This window comes from Caloenas nicobarica, chromosome 1, assembly GCF_036013445.1.
Source record: "Caloenas nicobarica isolate bCalNic1 chromosome 1, bCalNic1.hap1, whole genome shotgun sequence".
Classification (NCBI taxonomy): domain Eukaryota; kingdom Metazoa; phylum Chordata; class Aves; order Columbiformes; family Columbidae; genus Caloenas; species Caloenas nicobarica.
The window spans coordinates 65,772,983-65,792,388 of record NC_088245.1 but is presented as its reverse complement, the minus strand read 5'-3'; the positions used below and the strand labels follow the sequence as shown (position 1 = coordinate 65,792,388).

General features: G+C 41.7%; 1 long non-coding RNA gene across 2 annotated transcripts in view; it reads left to right on the top strand.

Moving 5' to 3' along the window:
* Window positions 1-11,423, top strand: part of LOC136003273 (uncharacterized) — a 34,868-nt gene extending 23,445 nt beyond the window's left edge. Inside the window, exons 3-5 of one of the 2 annotated variants that reach the window (XR_010608051.1) lie at window positions 7,186-7,264; window positions 7,496-7,583; window positions 11,154-11,423. This is a non-coding gene — a long non-coding RNA (uncharacterized LOC136003273). Of the gene's footprint in view, window positions 1-7,185; window positions 7,265-7,495; window positions 7,584-11,149 lie in introns of both variants that reach the window. The other variant, XR_010608050.1, reaches the window with a different exon arrangement.
* The last annotated feature ends 7,983 nt before the right edge of the window (window positions 11,424-19,406 follow it).

Genomic DNA, 19,406 nt, shown 5'->3' with positions numbered 1-19,406 from the left:
CTGGGGCAATGTGACTGTGAACTGGGACTCTAATGGCTCTCTGGGAATCAGAACAGTTTTTTGTTAGGTACTTAAGAATACATTTATACTTCTCCATTACTGAAGTGTTTTATAAGCCATAGAGAGAGGAGAGGGAAAAAAAAAAAGACGACACTGCAGCAAATTTTGTGTATATGGCTATAAAATGAGATTCAGTAAAAAATTGTTACGTTAACAAAATGTAGCTACTGAAAGCTTGATTTCTGAATTCAGAGCTCCCTTGGTGAGGATTTATGGCAACACCCTATTAAGGTTAGTACTTCTGTTCTCACTGAAGCACTCTAGTAGATAACACATGCAAGGTAACTAACTGGCACAGACATTACAGCCCAGAATTAGTATAAACCATCATTTTACTTAGCATTTGTCAGAAGAAAAGAAGAGGAAAAATTACAGCTTGGTGTCTTTGCTCCCCTGCTCATACATGGCTGTGAGTACAAGGCTGATCCCCAGGGTGTGCTAACACAGTTGCTTCTGGCTCTCAACTGGCACTGCACAGATATAAGTCATCTCCAGGTTTGAAGTGCTTCTCCTTACTTCCCACCTTTGACCACAGCTGGTCCGATGACCATCCCCTGGTTCGGGTGTCCCTGGAACTGAGTCCTGACATGCACTCACACACTTGCCCTCCTCTCGCTGTCAGCAGAGTGTTTCAGCATGCACAGATTGCTGGTTTATGGATTGCTCATTCTCAGTGTAGCTGCCCACATGCTAGTTCATGGCCAGAGCACTCAGCACCTTGTACAATGAAATCTTCAATCTGAATGTCCTTACATGTAGTGCAGTGTGTCTTCATAGCACATCCTTGTATGCATTAGGAAGGATGATAGTGTGCACTGTATGTCTGATTTACCATACTGAAATTGGTGTAAAAGATCTTGGTTTTTACATTGGAGTGGGACTGGGTCTAACATAGCCTTGAGTATCTCTTCATCACCAGCAGATAATTGCAAGATGTGGTGTAAATTACTTCTCATTGTGCTTTTGTTTGCAGTCTACTGGAATAAAATCACCAAGCACCCTCAGAAATGCTTTATCTATTCCTGAAATGCATTGCAACAAGCAATTAGGAATAAAAATATCTGAATCTTCTTTGGTTAAAGATTGCTGCTCACCCTAGCAGTTACCAGATAAGTCAGAAGCAGAAGCAGGTAAACTGTAGTGTCCAAAGTGCAACCTGCTGCCTACATTTCTTTCCTCAAGAGAAGAGAGAGGGAAAAACCTACAAAAAATAGATGGAATTTCTAGATACAGCACTTCTCAAAATGATAAGATAGCTATCTTAAAGCCCCATTTGAAAATACATATTTTCCTTTCACCAAATATCCTGTCTTCATGTTAAGTAGATTGGCTTCCTGGGGAAGTTCACCTGAACTATATGAACTCAATGAACTAATTATAACAGTCAATGAAAACCAACAGAGGGAAATTGGTGGTATAGCTAATATAGCATTCTGAAATATCACTGTGAACCCAATATTACATTCTTGCCTCATGCAGGCAGGAGGCTTCTGTGGTTTGTCCTGATGAAGTGCTACTCTTATTGCTAAATGCTTGTCTTACTGTTGTCTGGTGTTAAAGTAGACAGAAAACCACTGCATTCTCAAACTATTGTTGTTTTCCAAAGCCAGACTGCAGTATGGGCTTGTGCTGCTCCCAGTGCTGACCACCTGTGACTCCTGAGCCTATCACTTTGTAGGACTGATCTCTCAGGAGGAACAGAAGTTGCCTTTGATGAAGGCAATTCCTCAGACCTCAAGAGGACAGGCAGGGAGGTGTTACATGCTGACCTTAACCCTGAAGGCACTTCAGCTCTCTGGGTGAGATCTCCACTCATATTGCTATCATTGCAGAAATTAAGAGGAAAAAAATGGGAATAGAAGGGAAAGCGAGATGATTTTCAACATTCTCGCAATTTTTACAAGCGATGCTGAAAATTCACAAGCTCCCTGATTGATCCATATATTCAGTTAAATTTGCTTCCTTTGTGATTTGGTTTAGTCTGTATTGTATAAATGACTAATGCACCACCATGGAACACAAATACAGTGAATGCTGTCTAACCTGATAGCAGCAGGGTACAACCTGTAAGCCAAACAGCCTTCAGCGATAAAACCATTGAAAAAATAAAAGAAAATTTGTTGCTAGAACAAAGGAAAGGAAATTGTGACCATGCCATTGTTTTGAAACAAAAACAATAAATGCACTGACTCTCTCAAAAAACCTCCCAGGAAACAGCAGTTGCTCTGTACCTCCATCATTAAAGGCCAACTCATGTCAAGCTCTCAGAAATTCACTGAGAGGAGCACTGAAATGTACTGAGTTCTCAGGTTGGTGTACTAAGCAAGCATGGATAAATCTTTTCACGTCTCTATGTTTTGGCTTACTCCAGATCTCCCCTGTTTTGACCCTAAGCCCTCAGAGCAAGGGCCACCCCTCTTTGATGTGCCCACCACTACCAGGTCCTCAGACCAATTTGCTGTTAATACCTTAATGTAGATAAGTAGTTTCCACTTGGTAAAGTTGCTGTCACTGCTTTCCTACTGATGTTTACTGACTGTAAGTCCAGAGATACTGCAGATCTGCTTCTGCCGTGGTTCAACCAATGCTAAACTGCTCCATCCCTCCTTTGCCTTGAGCCTGAAGAAGAATAGGAAGCTCTGGCTTCCTCCACATAACCCCTCTGAAGGGTTTGGTCCAGCAAGTGTCTTTGAAACTTGTCCAAGACAACCAGCAGGACAGAGCTGAAATGCAGTTTCCTAAAAAATGCTTTTCCTAAAAAGTCCCAGCAGCAACAAGGGTGGAGAGAGCTGCGTCACAGAGGAGACAGGACTCTCAGGGTCAGTTCCTACCTTTGCCTGAGAGGATTCAATCTCACATCCTCCATGACAGGGTCCTGTGTTGTGACCACTGGCCCTTATAACCCACCTGCTGAAGCTGTACCTCTGTGCAAAACAGAAATAAAAATGTACTGGGCAAAAAAGAGAGAAAAGGATGAGTGTGAGTGTGTCATTCAACACGGAGGAGGAAGGCAACATGTCTGGTTGCTGCCATCGGTTATTTTATCAACAATTGATACAGGTACAATATACAAACAGTCCCAGAACTCTGCCAGGGCTATTTTTCAAACTTGTGTTGGAATTGCTTAATAAATGGCCACAGAGCTCATCTGGGAGGAATGCACAGCAGTTCTGTGGTGATAGCTCTTGAATATAAACTCTTGCTCCTTTCCCACTTCTGACTATGGAAATTGATTACCCAAATGACTTCAAACTGAACAAGAGCTGAATTTTTCAATTGTATGGGAAAAGACATCAGAAACAGCTTGTTTTCTGGACTGCAGTTTTTTTCTTTCCATAATAAATTATAATTTTGATGGAATCCTATGTGTCTGTCCGTGACCTGTTCACAGTATTTTAGCACTGGACATATTACCTTCAGCAAATGCTGTACTATTCCACATAATATTGAATTATTACAAATTCAAAGTCAGTTTCAATGTTAAATAGTTAAAGACAGTGTGGCCATAGCATTTTCCTTCTTTGAGAAGATATTTGAATGGATAGAATAAGATGCTTGGATTAAATAGAATTGGCAGTAAAAGGCAGCTGTGACATCACGGACAAATAATTCTTGAATTCTTGAAGTCTTGAATTCACTAATAAGGATGCATGTAGCAAAAAAAAAATCAGTATTTGGAGGCTCATTTTCTCAGTAACAGCGCAACTGTAGCCACAAACAGAGTATATTTTGGACCAGCCCAGCAAAGATAGCAGTGAGGGCACAATTGCTGTAGTCGTGGTACTTTTCTGCTTAGTTAAAACAGTGAAGGAACAAGGGAAGCGAGGATGGTCCAGGGCAGAATGGCTCTGTGCAGGATCAGCAGGCATCTGTGAGCAACACCTTCTCAGCACGCAACAAGCCTTTCTACTCCTGGTGAGTCTTATGGTTTCTTTCAACGTGGTGAAGCAGTTCCTACCCCTCAACTGCAGTGAAAGACCCTGAAAATTTTGCAGAAATCCACCAGTCAAGTCTTTTTGTGTCCGTTCAGCTGCTCTTGAACATTCATGCATAAGTCAAGTCAATATCTTGTATGCACGTCTCCTATAGATAGTATCTCCTTCTACGTCCAAGCACGTAGAGCTCCTCTGCTGTCCACCTGCATGCAGCAGGGCTGAGTACTGCCCTGCTTTGCTTCAGTCTATAGCCAATCCCAGGCTCTGGAGTGAACCAGACCATGCTGCTTTGGCAGTTTATACAGGAGAGAAAGCAAAGGAGAACGGCAACCCAGTGGCTGTAGCTCATGATCTGCAAAATGTCACTGAAAGTAACACTTAATAACCTATATTAGCACTGCTACTGCCAGAAGCAGTCTTCAGTCTTCACCCTGTTCTGCAGAGCTGTCCAAACCTGTCTGAACTTTTTTTCCTTCTGTCATTTTGCTGAACTACATTTAAAGCTCTCTGCTAAAAAGTCCTCAAATTCAGATATAGTCGAGGGGATGGTGGGAATAAATTGTATTGACCATTCTGAAGTGTAATGAAATTGACTGCAAAAAAAGAATTAATGTTTAAAGTTTGTCCAGAAATAAATTAGTAGGCCTTGACTAAGTACTGCTTAGGTATGTTAGACATTTGAAGTTGATTTACTAAAGGAAGAGTTCTGCATAATAACTGTGATGTATATTGGATGGTTGCTCTTACCTTGGAGAGAAGCAGAAGACTGAGTAGTAGATAAAGGGCACTGATGCTAAAGGAGAAAAAAAAAGTCAGATTCTGGAGTACATGGGTAAGAACAGGCACTCCCTATACTTGTCACTACTGTCACCTCTGTCCTGCTCAGGGGAACATGCTGCACATACACCCAGAGATGCTCTGAGAACAGCACAGGTAGGCTCCTGTGTGGGGGTTACCTCTGCAGACCTGGGCACTGCACCAACAGCTGCTAGCAGTTAAACTACCCTCTTAAGGAATTATATAGCCATTATTTTTGTTAATTGTCTAGTGTTTCCCTTTTTTTGCTGAAGTTTTACCATGAATTTGGCCACAAAAGCAGCATTTAGCCATGCAACAGAATATGTTGTTGTAGGGATGGAGCAGCAATAAGAGCATTATACCTTCCTCTGTGTAATATCATGTATTTTTTAATGTGAACCTGTTCAAATTACTCTTTTAGAACTGACTACTTAGCAGGGGCTATCTAGGTAGGAAATGTGACCCTGTTTGTCACAGAGTCTGTCAATGTGTGAATGCAACTGCTAAATTGATTTACAGTGTTTTAGCACAGCTACTCCTGGACATGTGAGGCTAGAGTTACACAACAATTAGTGTGAAGACATCAGCGGTATTTTATTTATGAAAAGTCTGTTCACATTCTGTAATTAGACTGATCTAACCACAATTATTTATAAGCTGTAGCAGGCAAAACATATTCTCAAAAAGTTAATTACAGTAGACAGTGACTAAGGATATCCTGATCTGTAGATGTTTTGCAATTAAACCACTGTTACTCATATAGATACTTTCATTAAGAACTTTTTATATCTCCCGTACTTCTTGCATAGGAGACGCCCAGAGAGCATGTATAGAGGAGATTATGCTCTTCAGACCAGATGCAGAAGTGGAATATGTGCATGGTCTTAGCCCCAAACAGGCCTAAAGCTTCACTTAAATGATTTAAGTTAACTTTTTTTCCTCTGTTTTGCCATGGAGCAAGGGAGTGTACATGTACTTCCAGCAAACATACTGCTTGTGTTACCTCAGTCTTTACACCTTCCTGATTCTTTGGGAAGTTCTGCCTGACTGAAGACCAAGCAGTGACCTGAACATGAGCTTTTTTAAGGTGCCCCAGCAGCAGACCAAGGTGCAGATTACCATTTGTTGCCCTGAGATCCCTCGAGAGTTCTCATATTCAGATGTACAACGCTTTCAGTTCTTCGCATTTTTACCTGAGTAAAGTGACTTGAATGTACAGCTTAATTTGCAGATGGTGGTACTTTCTGCTGTTTATCAACCTGGTGTTTATTTTTCATATTTTTTCAGAATCACCAAGTGAGCATAGGTATCTGTCCTCAACGGCTTGTACTGTGGAGATGTAAAAACTCTTTCTCTCAGTTTCAGTTTTTTTAAAGGCAAAAGGCTTCTATGTAGGAGACAAGAGCCTTAACTATGATATTTTCATTGTCTTGGGCGTCAGCAGGGCAAAACATACAGTGAAAGCAGGCCAAACTTGGGGAAGAAGGCTAATGGAAATAAGATGGCTGAAGTGATGCTGCCTGCCAGCTTGCATTTTGTTTGAGGGATGTCATTGTTATATGCTTGGCTCAGATATGAACCTAAATTTGTGCTGTATCTTGTGGTCCATCTATCCAGCTATCTCCCCTGCCTCAGTCAGGCCGTCATGTCCCATAGCTTGGATTTGAGGGCTTTGCGAGAGGGAGATCCTGAGGGTAACCTCCTTCCTGAGCAGCTTGGCCCCACCACTGGGGATGAAGACACATGGAGTCACACGTAGATTTATACCAGGTGATGGCAACTGGCAGGAATATCTTCTAAAATCAGCTCTCTGTTACGTGAGTGGAGTCCCCCTTACTGTAAATTCAAGCATATTGCCTTGAAGTGGTTCACACAGCCCCATTTACCTTTGTAATGGCTGGGGAGCGAAGTTCTCATGAAGTGTTGCAGGCAACATGCACTTGTTGGGGCATGAGGCTGTCTGGGCTAAACTTGCTCTGTGTCCATCACCTTTGTTAGAGAATCTCTTGCTAACATGCAAAAAACTGGCAGAGAAAGCATCCAAATGAAAGTGTTTTGGTTGTTGGTTGTTTTTTTTTTGGTACAATTTCCTTTTGCTTTCACAGGTATAAAAAAAAAAGAAAACAAAAGAAAAAATGTCTCATTAAAAGGCCTTTTAAATGTTAGAAATGGGTTCAAAAAAACCCAATTATTCCATTGATCTTCAAATCTTCTATTGCTGTTATTGTCAAGTATTTCTTCAGGTATCTGATTGGAATAATATGAAAAACAAAGGCCATTGCATTAAAATAAGAGATTGGTGACTTTTGCTGATAAACTTGTTAATATTTAGAATATGATAAAAGTCTCTTGGCCCTCATTCAGTCTCATTTATTGTAGATCTTTCTGACAGGTTTGCATAAAACTGAATCCATGCTGGAGACCTGAGATGCTCACTTTACTGGACAATTGTCAGACTGGGGATGGTACAGGTAAGCTGAGGATTGTTTCCTTAAGGCTTTCTTAACTTTTATATATTGTGTGTACATTCTCACGGAAGCACACCAGCCTGTATACCTAATAACAAATACTACTGATTCCTTTGATAAATTGCTCTTTTATCCCCTGGTTTCTAGTCCCTTTTCTTAGCTCACCTCTGCTCATGCATGTTTGGGGTTTTTTTCCTCTGATCTCTCACTTTGTCTTTATTATACATCTCACAGGTTGCTGAACAGAGGCTGATCTCAAATAGTCCTTACTTTTGAAGGTTTGGTTGCTTGATTTGGGGACCTAAAAGCTCTCAGGTGTTTCGTAAGTCAATTATTGTTTTTTTATTTCTCCAATATTACGTGCATTTTCGTATGTTCTTTCTCTGGCCTTAATTATAGTGATATATTTACACAGATTATATATTACATAAACACTACAATGGGCAATGAACCTTCTAAGATACTGTATATGGAATTGAGTATCTGTGTTTCCAAATTGCTCAGAAATTTCTAAAAGTTCACTGGGTATGAGTTTTATTTTTCTGTCAGTGAAAAGAAACATACAAATAGCTGCTGACATATGATCCTTCATATCACTGTATTATTACTATGGGTGGAAACTCCAAAACAAATAAATGTCTAAAATTAAAAGTAACTGGAAACTTTACAAAGCGGTCAGGCGTACCAGATTATGCCAACAACTTCTTGTCCTAGCAGTTCTCCTCTGAGCAATTTCCTGTAGAAATTTGAATGAGAAGGGTTTATACATGGTGACAGTAGGCAGTAGTTTGGTGCAGAGGAGGATAGTGATCTGATAATTCAATTCAGGTTGGGACTGTCACTTCCCACGTCAAGTGAATGTGGGAAGGCAACAGTGATACTTGTCAGAGACATGGAAAACTAAGGGCCAGGTCTGGTATTTCTGGTGGTGCTTGGAGGGTGGTAAGCAATGACAGGTAAGAGAAAATAAAATTGTCAAGGATGGTAAAGTCACTTTGACATTGATGACAAAACCCTTGAACTTGATGTGGAAAAATAAGATGGGGCAAGAGTATAAAAAGATGATCTTATTTGCTGTGGGGATTATATGAAAACTTCCTGGCCCTGGCCTTGCTAATGTGTAAGGTGATGTAAGTAGGTCCAATTTCAGTGTCAGGAGACTTTAAACAAAATTCCTCTCCTCTTCTGCCCATTTTTAATTTCTTATGACCTATTACATGTACATCACAGCACCCTTCTCTGTATGAAGGCTGGACAGATGAAATGCTGATTTAAGAAACCTCACCTGAGTCTAGAGATGTCTGCCTTGCTTTAAGAGATCTGATCCTTATATATATCTTTAAAATCTGTCCATTGTCCAATGATGCCCCTGTTTAATTCTGATCCGTACATTTGTATGCTTGCTGAGCAACTTTATGTCATTTTTCTACTGAAAATATTTCCACAGCTGTCAAGCTGCATAAACTGAATCCAGTGCAACTGCTGTTCAAATGGGAGCAGAATTGAGAAAGGCAAATTTATGAAGCTTAACTATTGTCCTGATCTGATGAAGGTTACCATGAATATGATTATAATTATAATAATACTGAATTACTGGAGTAGTACTTCTGAAAAAAACATGTTAACAATGCAGGTCCATGGTCACAGTCTCCTATTGTATCCCAGTTTTTTATACTGAGACTGACAATGCAATTGTAAGACTATGCGGGTATAGTTTTCGTTGTGATTAAACAAACCCTTGCTGGATCTTTTTGACATTCAGCTGTTGCTGAAGATGTTAAAGCAAAAGTAAATGTACCAATCATTGATAACAAAGCAGCCTAATCCATGCTGACCTACAATTTGTTTAGTATCCTTTGGAGCAACAAAGAGATTAAAGTATATAAAAAAGAAGAGGTAAACAGTGGGTCAGAGATTAGAAGAGAAAAAGGAAAAGGCTGGCTTCCCCCAGACCACACACTGATAGTGGACCTTTGGTCAGTGATTGTTAGAAAATGTTTCATGTTTCATTTTCCCCTAGAACACAAGGTTTGATTGGCACTTGTCATGGCTGATAGAGAGACGAAGATGCTTTGGTTAAAAGGACAGGGAGGCAGCCGTGTCAAAAGCAAAAGTAGTCAAAGGATGATTCCTCCTTTCTGTGGTTTTGTCTCTTTCTAAATTATTCAAATCTGGGTGGCATCTTAGGATAACTGGCATTTTGACACAGCTTAAAGGATTGCCTCACTAACTCTATTGAACTAAGGCTGCCATCCTTTAAAAAAAATATTAAGAGGCAGATCCTCTATAATCTGATATGTATACAAACCAAAGACAGCTTGATGCAGGCATCCTAAATATTTGGGGGGGGGTGTGAGGAGCAGCAATTTTATCCATTTTGTGAATGTCTTCTGCATACATCTGCAAGAATGCTACTTATTGGTTTAAAAGCCTTTATTTGGTTTTCCTTAGAATATCCATAGTTGTTTGCAATGCATCTGGTGGTTACAAATCCAAGTCAGGCCAGCTGGATTAAAATAAACAAATGTAGGGAATTTTCTCAGTTGAAAGAAGGCACCTCACCAACGGGGAATCTCCTCTATTGATGGTCCTCCTGATTATGGATTTTTCTTTTAGGGGTAATTTATTTCCTTCCTTCCTTCCTTCCTTCCTTCCTTCCTTCCTTCCTTCCTTCCTTCCTTCCTTCCTTCCTTCCTTCCTTCCTTCCTCTCTTTCTCTCTTTCTCTCTTTCTCTCTCTCTCTCCCTTCCTTCCTTCCTTCCTTCCTTCCTTCCTTCCTTCCTTCCTTCCTTCCTTCCTTCCTTCCTTCCTTCCTTCCTTCCTTCCTCTCTTTCTCTCTTTCTCTCTTTCTCTCTCTCTCTCCCTTCCTTCCTTCCTTCCTTCCTTCCTTCCTTCCTTCCTTCCTTCCTTCCTTCCTTCCTCTCTTTCTCTCTTTCTCTCTTTCTCTCTCTCTTTCTCTCTCTCTCTCCCTTCCTTCCTTTCTTCCTTCCTTCCTTCCTTCCTTCCTTCCTACCTTCCTTCCTTCCTTCCTTCCTTCCTTCCTTCCTTCCTTCCTTCCTTCCTTCCTTCCTTCCTTCCTCTCTTTCTCTCTTTCTCTCTTTCTCTCTCTCTTTCTCTCTCTCTCTCCCTTCCTTCCTTCCTTCCTTCCTTCCTTCCTTCCTTCCTTCCTTCCTTCCTTCCTTCCTTCCTTCCTTCCTTCCTTCCTTCCTTCCTTCCTTCCTTCCTTCTTTCCTTCTGTCCTTCCTTCCGTCCTTCCTTTTCAGAAAGGGACCATATTCCCTCTTAGCACTTTATCTGAACCAAACTGGCTGGTGTAAATGGGCTTCTCAGGGTGAAGAAAGTATTCGGTTTTCTGAAAGCACCAGCTACACTGGGCAAACTCCTTTCAGGTAGGGTGCCCAGGGGGTTTCAGAGGTCCTTCATCCCCACCCAACAGCGGCCAGCAAGCTAAAGTCTTCCTAACAAGCAAGTGTCAAATAAAACTAACTGCTCAGGCACAGCTTTTAATGATAAAAGGCTGAACTCCAGACAGTTTTCACTATTTTTTTTCCTAACAGCCAGTGTAGCCCCTAAGAGTAATATTCCAGACTTTCATGAACAGGGCATGCACATTCATTATTCCAATAACACAGACCAAGGTAGTTCTGCAAAGTTTCTGAAGACAGCTGAAATGAGAGCATTCTCAGCACTGGGAATGTGAGGTAAGCACCTTTTTACTTGGCAACAGAAATACGAACACTCGGTGCTCTGAACTATTACATCATGTTTTTCTTAACTGTTCACCAGGGAAGGGCCAAAAGGAACGCATATCTAGTCTCTAATATTTTGTTTTCTGATTTGGAACAATTCTTACCATTCATACCTTTATGTATGATTTACCTTTTGTCAGTTAGCATTATAAGAACGAGTTGAAGACTCACATGAAAAGAAAGATGGCTTTTGCACTGGAGGTGGGATTTCTGAACTGTGAGGAAGGTTTGCACGAGACCCTTGAAGTGGGTTTGGGTAGACCTCCCAGTCTGGATTACAGAAGCCACCAAGTCATGGAGCGGCAATAGGAAGAGGAGGAGGAAGAAGCAGAAGTCTTTCATGTTAATTCAAAACTCAAGAACGCTCAGATCCCCCTTGCCAACATACTGAAAATAGGACCATCTCCGGCTTCCAAGCTGGTGAGCTTTTGTGTCTAAGCTTATGTTTCATTCCAGAGATCAAACAGAATGAGGGTAGCTGTACCATTAGAAACAAACCCCTGCCCCCACTATTTTCTATTATGTTGCCATACTTCAGACATGATCATGATTATCAAATAACCCTTAATCAGCAGGAATACACTCTTGAAGATTATGTCCTGTGTAAAGTGATATCTTTAATGATAGCAGAAGAGAGACAGGGGGTTTATTTTCGAAACTGTGTAATACACTCAAAACCTGAGCAGGCCTTCTTTTTACACAATTGGACCAATTTATGTGTATGAAATAATTCAATTGTCATGTGCACCAGTGAGATGCATGAAACTTACAATTTTTTGCATGTGCAATTCAAGCTGATCTGCGATATAATTCTGATCCGAAGAGTTTTCAAATGCTCTGTTTCATCTGATTAGAACTAAAAACATCCTCGCTGGTGTCACTGTGTGATTGGCAAATAAGACTTGCATCCTGTAATGTCTAAGCCTTTACAGGCTTCAGTATTAGGTCCCAGATTTCAATTAGACAGCAGCAAATAAAGCAAAATGCTGAACCACCAGAATACCCTAAACTGGAATTATTTGTACAGATTGCTGAAATCAGTGGCCTTAAAGTGCCAACTGTATGATCTGTATTTCCCTCAGACTGTGAAATTAGATTCCTTTTATGGATCCATCACGGTAGTATTGAGCCATTAGATACATCATACTACACTTGTCAGCCAGCCTTCCCTGTTCATCGGAACTGTAAAGCATATTAAGCAGACAATAATAGTACCCTTCAGGATGATTAGGTTGTCACGTTTTTCAGTCGAATAATGTACTTTGCTCCTGTATCCCACAGGCAGCAGAGGGCTTCTTTAAAACCCAAGTCCTCTGGGCTCCACTTGCAGAGGGTGGTGCCAGGGACATTTCTTCCTCCTCTACCCCTGAGTTTCCTTCTCTGATTCTTCCAGTGTAGTACCTATGAAAGTCAGCGCAGATGCCAGGTCTTCAGCCAGCCACGCTTCATCCCGTGGTGCCAGTTCCTGGAAAGAGGCTGAAATGTGCTGGCAGACTGCAGAGTCACAACGCAGAGTGAAAAGAGGGTTGTTCAAACAACATCTAATGGACTTAATCCCCACTTCCTGCCCTTTCAGGATAACAACTGAGTTTCAAAGGCAGTGCAAACTAACACACGACTCCTAGGAACAGTTTGACAAAGTTAAAACATCTACTGGACTGAGACTGGTGGCAGAAAAAAGTCTCTCAAGAGGCTAGAAAGGTGAAAGACAAATTTATTTTGTGAGTGTTTCAATCTACACAGTGACCTGCAGCCTGGCCATGGCCAGGTGTGAAAACCACAGCCTGCCCAGAGGAATCCCTGCCCTCCTGGCCTCATCAGCCTGATTTCCTCGCTGCATATACCAAGGTCTGAGTGGTTCTGGGGCTGTTTTGGTGCCATACAGGAAAAATTGCAACTGGGTCTTGTAGATGGTAAATTCAACTGAAGTGAGGCCAAACTCCCATCCAACTGTGTTTCCTGTTTAGAGTCAAGAAATATTTCAGTGGTCAGTTTCAGATGTATCATCTTCATGTTTACCTCTTCCACTAGCTTCTCTCTTTGTTTGCTTGTATCTGCACAATAAAAAAACCACAACCCAAAACCCCACCAAGATGTGTTCCCTGTTGCTTCTCAGGAAACTCCCTTCCAAGGTGGTGGGTGAATGATATGGTATCACTGATATTAGGCCTCCTCCAGCTGTGTCAGAATTACCATGGCTGTGGTGTAAAGTTTTATTGGGTCAATTTTGTACGTACCATTTTTTTGTCATGTAAGGTGATGATCCTCTGGACCACCCTTTTCCTGTATCAGGTCTTTTTTATCCTCTTTCAGGTGGCATTAAGCCAGCATGCGGTCATTAGTGTTGCATAACTCCATGTTGTACCCTTCTGTCTGTCTTGACAGAAATATAACTGCATGTTCACACCTGGCTTGGATCCCATCTGTAGAGCTAGGGACCTGCTGCAACATGTTCTGCTCTTAATGATCACAGCGGTGTCACATAAGTCTTTTGAGGTGTCAGCATTAACTTGAGCTTTTCCACCACCACAGGGATAGGCGTGTGTGCAAATGAGCCATAGGGTTTCTTTCCCCATTGTCGGCCATGTGTGTTGTGCCAGTGCTCCTCTCCTGGGCTGGGGTATCCTCCTCCTGTGAACCGGTCCTGACAGCTCCCAACAGTGCAAATGGTGGCCCCGCAGCCACTTTTCCCATCCACACTTGCCGTCGGCAATATTCATGCTGAAAATGCCAACAAAGCAAATTATATGCTGTTGTACAATCATGCTACAATCATTTCTGTAGAAAATGTGCCTTTAATAAGTGCATTGTGAGAAGTTCCCTTCTCTTTTGTGTTTAGCATAATGAACCTTCAGACAGCATTTTGAAGAAAGCATAGCAGTCTCTAAGCTCCTATTTCTGTGTTTTCTATGTTTATTTATCCAGCAATTTACATTAAGCGACAAGTATAATTAGTTTTTCGGGATAAACACTAAGCAAACTGGGAGTATTTTAAAAACATAATAGGGCACCCCGCAGTGGTTATGTTTTTTTTAATACTTTATTCGGAAAAGATATTCCCAGATGCCACAGATTCTCCAGTTTGGCATTGCTCAGTGGCCGGTGTTTCAAAACCCTTGCTGAGCCTTGTCTGCAGGCAGGCAGCTGCCCTCAGGAGTCCTTAAGGGTCCTTGTCTAGCAAAGGATTTAAAGGTGTGCTGCTGGATTGTTTGGCTAAATTAACACTTTCTAATAGCTTAATCAAATCAAAGCAACTGGGCCTCGATGCAGTCACATCATGATGAGGCTTAATGAGGTGGAGCAAGGGCTGGAGAAAGCCTCAGCCAGGACTTTGCACAAACCACTGCTACAGAGGTGCGAATACCAAGGAAGGGCTTGATGCTGGTGTTCTGAGGTGTGTGTAGATAGCACAGTGCAGTTCCTGGCTATAAGGGCACAAAGAACTGGTGCTCTTGGGCCTTTGTGTCTAACCCTGGGGAGTAAGCCTCAGGTGTTGAGCTGGTGTCTGGGATCACGGAACACACTGCTCAGAGGAAAGAGGGATGGATAGGCATTGTCCCTGCTCCTGTTCTTATAGATAATTGTTATAATTATATGCCTTTATTTTCACAAAGATGATCATATGAATCCAGAACTGTCTCCTTGTGGTTTTTATGTGGTGTTCTGAGCTCCTAGATGTGAGTCAGATTGTATCCATCTTCTCACCCCTTACATGTTTCGCTCCTCCTGGTAGAGTACAGTCCTGGAAAGCAGTGGTTCCCCTGCCATCTTCAGAGCAGTCTGCCCAGGAGCACCCATCCCCAGAGACCTTGTGTAGTATCTGCACTGCTGTTCCTGCCCAGGGGCACATGGAGGGAGGTCAGCAGATTGGAGACCTCATTTGCCCATGAAACTGTAAGTTGGAAGTGAATATTTATAGGCTTTAGTCAGCAGAGAGACAATTTCTGCTACATGTCTTTGGAAAAGCCTACTTCTCTCCATTGACTACAGAGGGATACTGATGTGTCCTCATTTAGGCTACCTGCTAACATTTGCAGTGTTTTCTTCCTTCGGTGGGCTGCAAAGAAGCTCTCACAAAGCTCCGTGGGCTGGCCTCCCAGGAGCTGTTAGCTACTGGTCTGCTCTGGCAGGGATGCTCGTTGGAGATATGTGCCCTTTCTAGCAGAGTGACAGCATGAACTGCACAGCCTTGCAGGCTTGTAACGAGACAGCAGCAGTTTCTTTCAGCAGAAGAATAGCAAGAGAAAGTAGGAGGGAGAAACTGTGTTTATGCATCAGGCCTTTCCTCTTTCACACCTCTATAGTGAACAGTTGGATGTTGCTTATTTTTGGAACAAACAAAATTCAGCAAACACCATCTGCTTCTGAAAAAATGAGCAACATTCGCTGAAACAGAAACAACAATGTGCATTAAAATACCTCTGAAAGAACAACAGGGCCCATAAAAATATAACAAAGGCTGAGGTTTTTCGATGCTAAAAATATGGATAGAAAGAAGTGTTTGTGTTACATCTAAAATAGAGCTGTACCTAACAGAATCCTAAAATTTAAAAAAATCAATATTTTTTTCTGCATGAAGTTAAAGTCAGAAATTTAGCAACTTCTTATTAATCTGTCTCATCACAAGGCATCTGGGACAACACACAAAAGTTACAATGACAGTTTGAATGCATCTTGACTCCTGTTCTTCCCTTCAATAAAACCAAAGCAGTTCAATCTGATTGGCAAATTCCAAGTTGTCATCTCAGATGTTGTCACTTGTTCAGCTTTGTCTTTCTGGAAATGGTTTAAGCCAGTGAATGCCCAGTCCTAATCCTTGCCGTACTGAAATAATTCCCTACATGAAGACCCTTGGAACAGCTTTCCAACCTCATGCTGGGAGGGTGCTTGGATACTTCTCTGCTTCTCAGAGTAGGTCTGATATAATCATCACTCAGTGTCGCAAAGAGCGATCATGTAGTTAAGAGAATTGCTCTGCTGACATTGCTCAGCATGGTTCTTCTCTGGTGTCCTCTCAAGTGGGCTGTGAAGAGGATGTTGGACAGCTTTTCTGCAACACTGGCATCAATATCACAACAATGCTATGTGGACAGTGTTTACTTCCAAGGACTGCCTCTGGGAGCGTGTGACTATCATCCACACAGCAGACCCTTAATGTGACCTCAGACTACTCTAGGCCTCTATCCTTGTCAGACCAGCCAGGTAACAAGGGGCTTATACAGGTTCCGATTTTGAAAGACTTTGGCAAATCTATAATGCCATCTGCAGATGGTGTGTATCATCTATATGGCAAAAAGTTCTTGGGCCTTCTCTTGGGAGCAGGAGGCAACCCAGACCATGGACTTCTAGGATCTCAGTGAAGGACTAACCACAGCAGCATCGTGTTCATGGAAAACTGAACAACTTGTGAAGCAATGTGGCTGGAGGTAATGTGGCCATGTTGTAGGCATTTTAGCCAACTTGGATAGCTTCAGATGGAGGCAATGCTTGCTGGGGAGGTGTGCTGAGTAGTGCAATAAGGGAGAGATGCCATCCTGGTAGCACTGCCTTCCATTGCATCTGGGTACTGGCAGGACACTTAGGGATGGCACTTGAGTCTTCTCGGTGTACATGAGCAGGAAATCAGGCCTTAAGAGCATCTGCAGAGACTCTGTTTCAGCCAGAAGTAATATAACAACTCTAGGCCTCATTCATATTCTCCTTTTTATTTATATGAAAGTGTATTAGAGCTGTTGGCTGTTGTATTGAGCTGGAAGTTCATGTTCAGCTGACTATTCGTTATGACCCTCATATCTTTCTATTAGGAAGTCTTTACATCTGGTCACTTCAAAGCTCATATCACTTTCCTTTTCTCAGCTAGCTGAGCCATCCAGATTACTCTGGATCAGCAACAAAGCTGCTTAATTTATCATTCTCCCAAGCAACTGGCCCTCTGTGGTCCTTTAGTTTTCCTTCTGCATCATTGACAAAGATATTAAATAGGAGTGGGCCAAGATACAGCTCAATAAATGTTCTTCATTTGCAATTAGGGTTTTAGACCAGTCAGACAGTTTTTAACCGACTGAATAGGTAGCATGATAGTTTTGTGTCATTCTGGTGTCTTAAAATTTCATATGATACCAGGTGAAATACACAGTAGAAGTCCTAAGTCTATTACCTGTATTAACCAAACCAGTAATCTTACCCAAAAAAAGAAATCAAGTTAGTTTGACAAGATCTATTTTCATAAACCTGTGTTGACTGGCATTAATTATATTTTCCTCCTTCCATTCTTTATTAATCAAATCCCTTATCAGCTGCTGCACTGTTTTGCCTGGGTTTGATGTCAAGCTGACAGGTCTATAATTACCTGGGTCATGCCATTTAGCCTTTTTAAACAGTGGCACAATATTAGCTTTCTTCCCAGCTCTGGTGCTTCCTCAGTGTTCAGTGAGTTGGGAGCCAAAGAACTGCTCCGATTTCTATTAAAACTCCTGGAAACAGTTTTCCAGGTGGGCTGATATCTAACTTTTGTGTTTGCTTTCTAATATTCCTGTAAACTATTATTGCAAGGGAAGGTACATCATGATCATCCTATGATTTCATTACGTCAGTGAGCTCAGTATATCAGTTTTGTGGTTTTTTAATTACACCAAAGGACTATATATTGAACATTTCTGCTTTTTCTTTATTGTTATTATTGTCATTTATGTACCTTCTTCTTACTCGTAGTAGACTAATGCCAATGCTAGGATTTCTTTTGTTTCCGATACAGTTTAAATCTTCCATTGTGCTCATTTGCCTCAAAGTACTTTATGAGCATTAGGTGAGCAGATGTCCAAACTTTCTCGCAATTTGACTAAGGAGCTCAGCCCCATGGAAGTCAGCAAATTTCCCAGGGTCCTTCACAGCACACCTAGATGTTGCCACCATGCCTAATGTGATATTGTGTGACTCACCCAAAAGAACCTGGGCAGTCAGGTCTTTGGAGGCTCAGCCCATGCTGACTTGATGGTGCATCCTTTTCTGGGGGGAAACAGTGGTAGTGTTGGGGGCCAGTGGATTGTACTGCTTACTAACTGACCCAAGGACCAAATTGGTATTTCCATGCAGCCCCTGCAGGAGACCCATTAGAAATTAATTTGTGACCTTCAGGGAAAAAAAAAAAAAAAAAAATTAAAGAAGGAGGGTGTGAGTATACAATAATGATGTGGAGGAAAGTCTCAAATATTAAAAAGGGGGCAAAAGAATTATCTCCATGTCTCAGTGGTGTGGGTAGGATATATAGGAAAACATGGCATAAATCTCCTGTTTTGTTGAGGAAGATTTTTGTTTTGCTGTGTTTAAACATTAAAGATGTCTTTTCGGGAAGGAGAGGAGAAGATAATGGCCTTTTAGACAGGTTCCTGCTGTAGATTACCATTTCATGCTACACAGCATATAAGAAAGTGACCTGTGTCCTTTAAAGGAAAGTGTCAGGGGGGACGTGGGGGCAGGGTGCTGCCATTGGGGAAGGGGAGGCAAGCTCAGTATGTGATCAGATAAAGCGAGCTGTTTGGTATTAGTGTGTTAGCTTTGTCCAAGCTCCCAGCATCTTCAATGGACCAAAGCGCACTCTTCATTTGTCACCCCAGCGCACCTTTTGTGTGAATAATTTCCCATTGGTATTACCCAGAGCTTGGAGTTGATAGCTGACTAGCCTCTTTGCTTGTACTATTATTTCCAGCAAGCTTCATACATCTGCAATAAATCCAGGAGGATTTGCAAGTGGGCTGAGAAAGTTTGAATGACAGAATGAGCTGATAAGGCCTGAGTCCCACAGAAACAAAAGGCTTCCCATTTTGTCCTGACAAGACAGACGCTGCCTTGAAATTTATTTGATTTGATCAAGTTTCTTCCAGGCAACCCCAGAAGTTCATGCAAGTGAACAATTAAGACCCCAAGCTCTCTTATGCTCACTAGTAAACCTCCACATCAGTGCCAAGGATGAAAACAAGGATGAAAACAACTGTTGTGAGTTGTGTTGCCTGTTTGTTTTCATAAAGCAGGATCACTGAGGATTTTCCTGCTGATGCTTTTGTGATGCGAAGAAACCAAAAAGTGTCCAATGACCCACAGCTCTTTGGACAGAGCATCTTGGAAGAAAACTGAATTGCAAAGCCAAATATCAAACTTTAATACACTCCAAAATATTAAGACCTAGATGAGATAAAGCATAATAACTTAATATAAACATAAGAACATAAATCCTTATTCTCTTGCTTGTGCCTGGCCAGGAGAGCATGAGCCAGAAGCAGCATGAATCAAATGTCTGCCTGATGATATAGAACCAGATCATGTTTGAATGTTAGTGGAAAATCTTTAGGAGGGTGTAAAAGCTGCAGGTGTACTTCTGCTTTGGTAAAAGACAAACTTGGC